Source organism: Protopterus annectens, chromosome 8.part0 (assembly GCF_019279795.1).
Source record: "Protopterus annectens isolate FY-2018-M chromosome 8.part0, PAN1.0, whole genome shotgun sequence".
NCBI classification, from domain to species: domain Eukaryota; kingdom Metazoa; phylum Chordata; order Ceratodontiformes; family Protopteridae; genus Protopterus; species Protopterus annectens.
Window position 1 is genome coordinate 508926609 of NC_056741.1, and position 12849 is coordinate 508939457.

Below are 12849 nucleotides of genomic sequence, written 5' to 3' on the forward strand. Positions count from 1 at the left end.
CATGAGGAAAATATAAGCTATTTAGGAATAATGATTGCTGGAAACATCAACAAAATAATAATCATAAGAAATAGTTTAACTTTTATAGAGAATCTTATAAATAAATACAATATTTTTTTACAATGGATGAGAGACTTACCATAATTAAATTTATTATCTCACCAAAAATCCTATATATTACGCAGTCCTTATCTCTTCCTCCTTCTATAAGTTGTATAAAAAATTTTAATTCATTAATTTAAATTTTTTTTGTGGTGTCCTAACAAACCCAGAATAGCTTTAAACCATTATATAACAGACGGGTCTGTTGGTGATATTAGTTTACCAGATCAAGAATTATACCCTCTATCATCTATTATTAAAAAAAAACTCTTTGGTTAAATAAATATTATACTGCTAAGTGGAAATATTCTCAAGGATGTTTTTGGATAAATTCCAGCAGTCTGAAGCATTCAAATTATTATTTAATTCAAATAATTCCTTACTCTGGTTATTAAAATAATATTTTCAACAACTTTAATCAAATAATTAAGTCTTCTTATATTAGCATTATAAAGAATACTTTGAAAAATTTTCCACCCTAAACGCATCCACAATGATTACTTTTAAAGAAAATAATCTGATATACTGGTTTCACATAATAGAGAAAAAAAAACTTGTACTCTGTTCAATATATAATCAACAAATCTGATCTGGATAAAGGTGTGTGTTTGCATGTAAAAAAACTGTAGACAATTAGTAGAATGTAAAATTGAACTTATGCAACCAAGGCTAAGGCATTCTGTTCTTAAAGTACTTGACCTTTTATTTCTTTTGGTGTGACAGAAAATATCTGGAAAAGATCTCTTACCCAAAATATATAAAGTGATTAAAAAGGAACTGGGATGTAATACAGAAAGTTACTGGAATTATTTTAAACTCATAAATAAAACATCTCCCAATGATGAGGATAAAAATCTAATTTTAACATCATCAAAACAAACTAACTGTTCACTTAAATGGAGATTATTCTCATGGAAATTGTTGCACTGGTCTTTTTTAACAACCCACAGAATTGAATAAATGTCTAAAAAAAGATGATTTATTAAAGATATATGTTAGATCTTAAAGCAGACTGGCAACATATGCTTCTTGATTGTATTATACTTAAAGTATATTGGGATAAAATCAATGCTTTTTTACAGATTTTTTTTTCTCTGATAAATTTTCTTTAACCAAATTATTAGTATTATTTATTATCTCAATGCCTAACTGTGCAGTGAAATTGAAATATCGACTTTTATGGAGCATTCTAACAATTGCAAGAAAAGTTATAACAAGAAATTAGAAGAGTGAATCTGTTCCTTCTTTTAATAAATTCTCTAACATTGCAGACAATGTTTGCCAACTGCAACTTATTAGTATCAAGTCAAGATCTTCAAGAATCACTTTCTCATATAACATCTGGAAAGACCTAAATGAACTGTTAAATAAATAATGGCCGATTTTCTTAAAATAACTGTTAAACATTGAAAATGTGTTTGAATATCTCATACTTAATACTAGGTACTAGACACTTTTGCAAATAGTTATTTTGTTGTGTTCATAAATTTTATTTATTTATTTATTTTTAATTATTTTTCTATCTTGTCTTTATTAATTGAAATGTTATCACATGTTTAATTATTACAAAATTAATAACAATTTTTATAAATATATTGTAAACAAATCACTGAACATGTTAAAACATTGATATTTCAGATTGTTAATCTATACTTTTTAAATTTTAAAATATTTTGTAGAGCAAATACACTTTGTTCCCCCTACCTTTTTTCATCTTATTCTAAAAATGCTAATTTTGGTGACCTTTGCAGAGATTTCTGAAAATGTTATGTGGCATTGTTTACTTCTGAACTGGCTGACAAGCCTTAAAATCCATATAAGCCATGAATCATGAATCCATATAAATGATCATTAGTGTACAAATGTTGGCTTGTCCTCACAAGAATGAGATTCCAGAATCTCAGGAATTTCTTCTTTCCCTGAGATGGATTGCCCTCTGAGTTGATATATATTAGCACCAGGCATATTGGGTTCAGCCAGCTAATTCAAGGGTGCAGGGCAGGATTTGCAAATGTTTTTCATTTCAAATGCTATTCATATTTTAGTGACTTTTATATGTTATGATTTGAGTCTTTAAGGTTGATTGTAGCAGAGTTATAGTCTTTTCATAAAGTCATTTGTATTGTATTATATTTTGCATCTGTTCTCCTGAATCCTGCACGAAATATGATGTAAGACAGTTGGGAATATCAGTTAAGAACTAACTAAAATAAATAAACAAACATAAATAACTAAAGGTTAAGAACACAGTTTCTATCCTTAGTCTTCACTCTGTATTCTCCAATTGCTCCTTCTAAACTGAAAATCAAGCCTTTACTTTTAGAACTAAGATTAGAGCTTTTTTTCTCTTCAAGTGAGGATTTATAGTCGTATGTTCCTGATCTGCCCCCAATTCCACTAGAAAGGCTAATTTAATTCAATGTTTCTTCCCACAGCCTTGTTCACTCCTCTAAGGAAAGTTTTTATTATTGCTTTGTAAGTTACTTCTTACAGCTTATGACTTCCCTCCTTCTCCATTTGTGGGATGCTCATTCCACTATTGCTGCTTAAGCGTTGGCTTTATGTTAATTACTGTCATACCTGTCAGTGAAAAATTTGGTATTGCTCTTTTATCTTAATTGTCATCACTTTATCAATCTGTGTTTCTTTAGGATGTAATCAAATTTATTTCAACTTCAAATTGCAATTCAAATAGTTAAAGAAAGCAAACCAAAGTCAGCAACAAAATGTTCTGAAACATTCAATAGCATTGAATATGCAAACATTAAAACAACACCATTGCTATATCATTGAAAAGTAGACTATTATCAATAAAACTATGAACAAGAAGGTATTAGCAAAAGATGGAGCCATGCTGGAATGAATCTCCACAAAAAATATATTTCATGTGTGTGCAGGAGGTAAAGTAGTTTTTCAAAGATATCAAATTTATTGGACTGCTGATGATATTTCATAAAGACTATCGAGATTTAACAATAAATGTGCATATATTCTAATCATATTGATTATGTGTATTTACTTCCATGAGCTTAATAATTTCCTAATGAAAATTTCCAGGGGTTTAAATGAATCATTTGCTTAGCAACACAGTGGTTAGCTACATAAAAGTTAAACATGCTTATGTGATAAAAATTGGTTAGTTGATACTCATATCAGCATTATTGATAAGCGTACTAAAAATGCAGTAGGATCCCTTCCATACCTGCATTATCAGACTTTTAGGTTTAAGGCTATTCTATAATAACGTCCAATTTTTGTATGTATTTCCATAAAATTTGGATAGCATTACTGTTAGACTGACAAAAATCCAAGTTGAAAAAGGAACATTTAAATGGGAACATATATACGGTATAATGGATGATATAAGACTTCATAAGATCATAACTTGTTGAATAGTCACCTTTAAGAATGGTAACAAATTGGAGGCTCTTTTCTATATCATGCCCTAATTAAGCAATTTATTCTGGGCTGATAAAAGAGCAGATGAGTACCCCAAGACATTGGATGTGGATTTAAAATTCAGACTAGCCACATTATTTTAAATGACTGAAATATAATGAGATCTCATTAGGTTCAAGAACAAAGTAGACACATACAAAAATTATTCTTCACTAAAAGAATCAGTGTTACTTTAGTAACTATGTACACCACTTTAAATAAAAGAAGATAATTAGATTACATTCCACACATTTTCTTTAAATCTGAAAATATGTTAAAATGTCATTATTTGCATTATTTAGGACAATCCTTTCAAAACATACAGAAAAAAAGAGCTTTCCCATTTTTTATCTGTTTTTCAATTCATTTTAACAGTTAGTATCTGCTTTAGCCAAGGTCTTTAAGCCTATATTAGTAATTCCGGTACATTGTTGCACTGCATTTTTGGTATGTCAATGGACTAAATATTGTTATTAAACCCTAGTTTCATTCTTATGTATTGGGTGTAGGTCAAGATAGTTCAGCACTAGTATTTGCATTAAGGCAGTTTCAGGCAACTCAGCTGGGAGGTAATGGTCTAATTGTTTTTCCTTCCCAGCCATTCTGTTGGAATTGTGTTCTTAAACTAAGTGTATCTGTACTTGGCTGCCCCTTATGATAATTTGACAACATAATTTCCTCCCACTCTCTCAATGTTTATTGCAATTCTCTCCCCTTAAACTACTCATCAGGCTAAAAGACCTTTGATAAAATTGCTTAAAACTGAGTATGCTGATACTACCTGCACATTTAGTATTAAACAAGTGAGTTTTTCTATGCTACATTTACTGGTTCATACTGGTGGTAGAAGGTTTCCAGTTGTTTTGTATTAAATTTTAAATATTCAGTAGCAAGTCTCCAAAGCATTACCTAAAGCAAACCAAATTCCAAGGAATTATAGTCACTCCTACCCATAGAGTCATTCTTGTTGGAATTATGGACCAGAACTTCCCCACAACTTTCCTAGTCAGCCTAATTAAGATGGGTATATTGAGACATTGTAAGAATTTCCTCATGTTGTCTGATAATCATCTATTACTCAAATAGCATAACACAGTGTATGAGAGAGATGTATATATATATGTGTGTGTGTGTGTGTGCACGCACACACACACACACACACACACACACACACACACACATATATATATATATATATATATATATATATATATATATATATATATATATATAGATAGATAGATAGATATAGCTACAATTAGGAAGAGTGAATGCTCATTTGAGTGAATGCTTTTTTTTGTGCTGTAAAAAACCCCAAACATTCATGTGAGTGAATGTTCTTCCTAATGGAGTTTCTATCGGCAGTCTTTTGAATGGGATTGCAGTACAGTAGGTAAGGGAATTTGCCTTTAACCTGTTGTTCTGTGATCTCAGAATTAGTATATATATAATTAGCAGAGGGTGTAGGAGCAAAGCCCCTCAGATTGGGTGGTGCAGGCGACTATCTCCTCCCTGAAAAAAAAAAAAATAGAAAGAAATAAAAAGTAATTAATTTTATGAGAATTCACTCAGATGTGTGCTCACTCTAAACTGATCACTGTTTAAAGGGCTGCTCATACGAGTTTTCATTGTTTCATGAGACACTCATATACATACACACACACACACTAACACACGCACACACACACACACACACACACACACACACACACACACACACACACACAGACACACACGCGTGCACACACACACACACACACACACACACACACACACACACACACACACACACACACGAAAACTCCAAAAAGTGAAAAATGGACTAGTTCAGCAAAGCACGGGCTGTTTATTGAACGTAAGCGCTTTCGGCTAAGGTATTCCTCAGCCTTCTTCAGACTAAAACAATATGTTAATCACAGCAGTACCTTATATTTAAAAAAATGTATATGTGCTAATTAAAACAATTAAAATTCAAATTCATTAACCACTTGGCTGGCTAAAAGCTTAAATTTTAAAGGGCTAATTAAATGAGTATGTCTCTATAAAAAGCATTCTTAAACTAAAAGCACTGAAGAGATGAGTTTCCAAATTGTAACTATTATTATTTTTATGTATATTATGTATGAAGGGAATATACATATACATATGTATATGTACTTTTCATGTACATGGATACAACAATGGTTATAATAATAATTTTTGGTTCCTTTCTATCTGGATATAAATGTCACCATTACCAAGTGACTTATGTATTGGTTAAACTAGGTAGGTAATATGCACATTTACATTTATATGTATTTATTTATATCTACATACATATATTTTTCACTTTTTATTGTTATACTTTCTTAGGAGTTCCGCATTTTAGTCTAGTGTATTGTAGTTTACTATGTTTGATTAAATAACTGATCAAATATTTGATACACTTGATAGGCTTGAAATACTTCACAAACTCGTAGTTTATTTATTTGCTAGTTGTTTATTTAGAAAACAGAAAATATAGGTTGTTTTGTTTTGTCTTGTTTTATACTGTGTAATGAGTGGGAAAGTAAATAACTGCTTGTGTTAATAGGTATTAGCCCTTTAAAATTTAAGCTTTTAGCCAGCCAAGTGGTTAATGAATTTGAATTTTAATTGTTTTAATTAGCACATATACATTTTTTATTTATAAGGTACTGCTGTGATTAACATATTGTTTTAGTCTGAAGAAGGCTGAAGAATACCTTAGCCGAAAGTGCTTACGTTCAATAAACAGCCCGTGCTTTGCTGAACTAGTCTGTTTTTCACTTTTTGGAGTTTTCGTGGGTTATCCTTTTTAGTGTAACACACACACACACACACACACACACACATATATATATATATATATATATATATATATATATATATATATATATATATAGTCTGCATGTGCTTGGAGGTAGAAATCTCATACAGAAAAATATTAATACTTAAATTGCCAACTTGATAAACCTACCAACATCACAAAACAAGCAAATGAAAATATGAAGGTGATCAGTTGATCAGTGCAATGAGTCTAAATAAGAAACTCCACTCCCTACAAGCTCTTCTTATGTTCTTACTTTTTTGAGGTGACTGAGACATGGTTTAAAATGGTGGACAGCACTACATCTGTACTAAGCACCTGTACGTCTCCATCATACTTCAAGCTGTTTTCAATTACTTAAGGTGTACTTTTCTGAACTATATGAAGAGAGGCATGATGGAACTCTCAGACCCTGTGTCCAAAGCAGGCATGAACCTAGCATTAAGCAGAATTCTGCTTTGCAGCATGGTGACTTAGAGCTTCTTCAATCCCAAATAAATATCAGAAAGCTTCCATACCATATATTAACTAGCTATAGAACTCCCTCTGTGAAACAAGAAGGCCACACCACCTGTCTACAGGAACTACTATCACCCAGTATTAAACTTAATTTAATTTTCCTAGGTGATCTAAACTATCTAGCTATAGACTGGGAAACCTAACCCCCCACCAGTACACAAGCACAGAGATTCCTGGACTTTGTCAATAAAAACACCTTAGAAAAATAGCCATTGTACCCACTGCATGAATGCATGTTTGATCTTGTCGCTACTAATAACTCCCAAAATGTTACAGCCCTCATAATTGAAATAAACAAACAACTCAGGAGCTTAATAAAATCCACCAAAGCCCAACATGAGACTAAAATACCCACCCAAGTCAAAGATAATCGCAAGGGCTTATTTAGTTTTGATTGTAATCTCAAAAGTATAACACAGCAATGTGCTGACTGATTGTGAACAATATTACCTACACTAAGGCTGAAGATGTATTGAATCTACTGACAAATAAATTTATCTCTAGCTTTACCTACAGGTTTGACATTCTTTATTGGCATAAACATTTTCTCAACTGATCCACTAAATATCTGATTGCTACTGGGTCTATGATTAATCGTCAAACAGCACTATCACTGAATGGCAGTTCATCAAATACTAACTGCCGAAACTTCCTTTAATCGAAAGGCCATATCATTGTAATGATTTTCATTGAAAGATAGATGATAGCTGGCCAACAAAAAAGGAAGTGTTACTAAATACTTACCAGTAACATAGCTATATGGAAACCTGCCCTTTCCCCACTGTAGTGTGACCTTGGAGTTGTTTTTTATAATTAGTGCAGGGTAGGTGGGGTGCAGACCCTCCAACAGAAACTTTAGTACAATACCAGGCACTACACCCCCCCCCCCATAACCCGCTAATTATATATGCCAACTCCAAGGTCACACTACAGTGAGGGAATTGTATTTTTCCTTATAGCTACATTACTGGTAAATATTTGGTAACTTTTTTTTTATGTTGGGCAACTATCGTCGTTCAATGAAAATTGTTACAATGATATGGCCATTTGATTAACAGAGGTTTCTACACTTAATATTTGATGAACAGCCTTTTGATGAACATGCTGTTTGATGATTAACTATAGACCCATTGCTACCACCTATTTGCTTCCCTTTCTCTCATATATGTTGGTCCAACATTTACTAATCTATGAACTTCCCTGAAAACAAAACTTGAAATCTGATATAACAAAATCATTAAATTGGCTGCTAACAATAAATATTCTACACATCATTCTATAGTTTTGCATTCTGTTAACTGGCTTGAACTCTCATATTACCTCATTTACCTCCAACTCACAACTACTCACAAAATAATCCACAAACCCTTGGCTTGTCCTGCCCTCAGTTCATTAATTAACAACTATCTACCCAAAAGATCACTCAGATCTGAAAATAAACAACTTCTGGTTAAACATAAACCTAACAAATCTGCTGTTCATTTTTATACTGTTATTGCATGACTAATGCTTGGAACTTTCTTCCTTTAACAATCAGAGCAAACCAAAACTTTGCTCCTTTTAAGATTACTTTAAAAGAATACCTTGTTAAGACTTGGATCTGTTTCTGCAACAAGCCTGGCTAAATATTTACTTTTTTGGTAAGTTTCTTGTTTCTCTCTCTATCCTTGATTAACCTAAATTAAACCTTAAAATTTTATACATTTTGGGGAAAATTACTTATGTGTGAGTCCTACATGGTGGTTACATTCCTTGATTATCTGTGAATTGTCTTACATTCAGCAGAACTGTCCAGGGGCATGTGTTGTTTGGGGGTCTACTTCTAAATTTTAAAGTTTCAAAACATCGAGACCACAAGATCAAAGTTTTGAAACTTTGAAATTTAAATAAAAAAAATAAAATAAAAATAAAAATCTTTTTTTTTTTTTTTTTTTTTTTACATTTTTGCAGGAGGGCAAGCCCCCCTCCATGCCCCACACACACCCCTGCTTATTAAATATACTAACTCTGAGATCACACTACAGCAAGGAAAAAGGTAAATATACTGTTCCATATTGAACTCCAATTAAATGGTTCAAAGTTATTAAAATCACATGATTAAGATAAACCAATCACAACACTACCTACTGTCATAGTGTATGTGCTAAAAATTCATTCATTAAGAAAAACACACCACATAACAAAAAACTGCAGCAGTAACTCATTTACTTAAACAAACTATGAGCTTTCAGAAAGGGTCTCCTTTCTGATCCTACTTACAGATATCAGAGCAATCAGTAAAACTATTTTCCATATTAAGAACCTCAAGTCAGCCAGATTAGCTTGCTCAAGTGGAGCAAGTGTTAATTCCTCTAAGACAAAATTAATATCCCAATGAGGGGGCCACCAGTTTACTTGGAGACCTCTTATGCAAAACTCCTTTTGAAGAACATTTTGACATGTGTCTGCCTTGAAAGAGGAAGATCTATTGGAAGACATGCTGAAATGGCCATGAAATGAACCATGATACAGGAGTAAAGGCTACAAGATAGCATCTCACACAAATATTGTAAAACCAGAGAACAACTGGCCCTGAATGGGTGCTGGTTATATTGTTGGCACCAACTAGAAAACTTTTTCCATTTGATAATACATTATTTCCTAGTATTAGGTTTTCTTGCCTCCATTAGTACCTGCTGTACATCCTCAGAGAGCAGGAACCCAAAAGGAATTCCTATCATCCATGCAGTCAATAGAAGATGATTGATGCTGGGGTATATCATACACCCTTGTTCTTGTGTGAGTAGATCCATTCTGTGTGGAAGCTTGTGGGAATTGCCCCTGGCTTTTCCCAAAGAAGTGAGAACCACAGTTGTCTGTGACAGAAGGGAGTCACAACAATGATCTTGGGGATTCCTTCGAAATATTCAGAAGTATCCTGGATATTAGTGGAAATGATGTTAAAGCATACAGGAAAATTATTGTCCAAAGAAAATAAAGGGCATCTGTTTTCCAGGCTTTCTTGCTTGCAGTCCTGGAGCAAATGTTGAAAGTTGATTGTTCAGAGAGGAGGCAAAAAGGTCTACTTGAGAACTCCCCTCAGATGGATCAAACCTTTGAGACCCCCAGATCTAGTTTTCATTCATGAGTGTCTGCCCTGGTCCTGGTCAGCTTGTCATGCCACATGTTTTGCTCTGACAGAATGTAGAGTGTGTGTAGAGTGGGATTGTGCTGTAAAGCTATATATCAAGTAAACATGGTAGGTCTGCAAAGGGGGTATGACCTGGTTCCCACTTGCTTATTTGTTGATGTACCACATTACTGACTGTGGTATTGTCTGTAACAACTTCAAGAGGTCCAGGGGGACCAAATATTGTTCAGAGAATTCAGTACCTTGATCAGAATAAGGATCTCCCTGATATGCATGTGATTGCATCTGTCCTTGGTGTCCCATACCCCCAACACTTTTATCTCTCCTGAAACTGCTCCCAAGCAGAGTCTAAAGTTCTGTGAAGACTAACTGCTTTGAAACAAGGAGAGAAAGGGGAGAACTTCATTTAAGGATATTTGTTGTCATCACCAAGTGACTTATTTTCTGACAAACCTCATTACTAGGATCTGAAAGATAATATGTTGATGCTGGGAACAAATGCGTTTCAGATACCACTATATTCTTCTCATGTGGAGTCCTGCCAGGGGTATCATGAGAATCATAAATCCCATGAGACCCAATATCCCAATGTATACCATCACAGTGAAAGAAGTCCAATTGGAAAACCTTAGAAGAATAGCTCTTTGAACTGAGGTGTCCAGTTGACATCCCAGGAACACAATTCTATGTGAAGGAATCAAAAAAGACTTTTGAGTGTTCTGTTGGAATCCCAGCTTGTCACGAAATCTCTCACCAAAGGGAGAGATTCCTGACATTTAGAAAAAGACTCTGTGAAGATAAGTAAATCTTCTTAATATAGAAAAAAGTGTTTATCCTGTAGCCTGCAATGAACTGTAACTGGAGCTATACATATTGTGAACACTCATGGTGCAATGGATAGTTCAAAGGGTAAGGCAGAAAACTGATAATGTGATCCAGATACACAAAACCTTAAGAAATACAAGTCATATTTTTTTGGGAGAGCAGTGAGTTGGCGGACTTTAAGGATTCCCTGTGGGATGCACTGTCGGAGACGATGGGTGGGCAGATTGGTCTGATGATGGAGATGATTTTTCTGAGCTATGATACAGAATTAGAATTGCCTAGACATGATAAGGCTTTGCTGTGTCTAATAATGGTGGCTACTAAAAAAGCAATTATTAGAAAATCAAAATCAAAATCTATACCAACTATACTGAAAGTACTGAATACAATAACAGAGATAAAACAACTGAAATTGAGATTTTTAGAAAAGGGTAGGAACAAACTACATAGGACAAATGGGAATTGTAGGAACTATACATAGGGATGAATGAGGCCTAAAAGGTGGCAGGACTTAAATGAACTATGTAATGTTTAAGGAAACTAAAATCTAAAATTTACAATTTGTTTCTGAGTTCGTGGAACAGTTTAAGATTTTTCCCACTTATTCTGAGATTATGAATTGGCAAAGGAGTACTTTTATTACATATTTTCTTATCATTTTCTCTGCAATTGTCTAGAAACCCATTGAATGATCTTTGGACTGGCATGTTTTGCTTACTACCTTTACTGTTGTTCTACTCATCCCTCCTATGTTTCAGTTCTTCTCAACCTTCTATTGTATTTCTAACATTTGTATTTACTGCATACCACCTAAGGTAATATATCAAATATTGTCTGCCTGTCATTTTCTTTTATAAATATCTCCTTTCTTATTCTCTAGCCTTTCAGCTCTTAAAATAGTGATCACATTTCTCCTCCAAATCTTTTAGTCTCATGGCTTTTACCAGTTTTGCAACAACTCTGTTAAACTGTATCTGTTACTAAATCTCAACACTTACCTCTTCCATAGTGATCAGACTTTAATAATGGTGCTATGATTTTGCTGTTAATGTTAGTATCGTACAGTGCTTTAGCTTGGTGGCATATTTGCTTTCCTACTAATATGTAATTATATTTAATGTTGGTGTTATACAGTTTTATCATCTTATAGAGTTTCAATGTATGCTGTGATCTGAATGTACTGAATGTATTTGTGTTTCACTTGATGATGATTCTTTGGACTATTGCCCAGGCAGTGTCTGATATGGGTCCACTTGGGTCAGTCCATTTCTCTAGTTAACATTTGATAATGAAATAGAACACAAAACAATAAATTACCCTATTGAATAGGTGCAGTCATGGAAAAACTTGCAGTCAAGAATACTCATGACAATGATTCAAAGAATAAACAAGTTCTATGTAATTACTCTCAAAACAGTCTAAAGACATAGTCAGTATCAGATAGTAAAGTTTAATTTAAAGTCACCATCTGTAACTGATGACTTCATTTAAGTAATTATGCATTGAGGAGTGTGATGTAATTCCCACACGTTTCAGAAAATAACTTTAAATCTTTTGAGACTACACTTTCTCATTATAAAGAGACTGTGAAGTGGTGCAGAATAATATTGTTCTTATATGCCATAGAAGTTATTTCTTGCATACTTCTTTATGTTATGTAGCAGCTTAAGATTTTCCTAAAGTTTAAGAGATGGAAAACTATTTTACCAAGAATTAAAATAGCACCTCTTAGCTGAAACACTTGTCTTGGTATTAATATTAATAAGAATAAGTTACAATTGGTAAAGTTATTTGAATATGTTCTATAGCAATAAATGCACTTGCATTTGCAGTATAGTCCTGCAGTCTGTAACAGCTGAAGTTTGTACAATTTTAGAGCTTTTGTTTCTGAATTTTAAACAAAGGGTTAAACAGTATTACATCACAAATGACACAAGTTGCTGAATTTTAATATCTGCTTATTTTCTGAAATAATTTGTTAAAAAAATAAATCTCACAAATACTAATT

The 12849-nt window shown here is 33.1% G+C and overlaps 1 protein-coding gene across 1 annotated transcript in view; it reads left to right on the plus strand.

Annotated features, from left to right (window-relative positions):
* The window catches only part of LOC122808298 (melatonin receptor type 1C-like), a 123434-nt gene that overhangs the window by 76518 nt on the left and 34067 nt on the right, over positions 1-12849 (plus strand). The window lies entirely within an intron of this gene.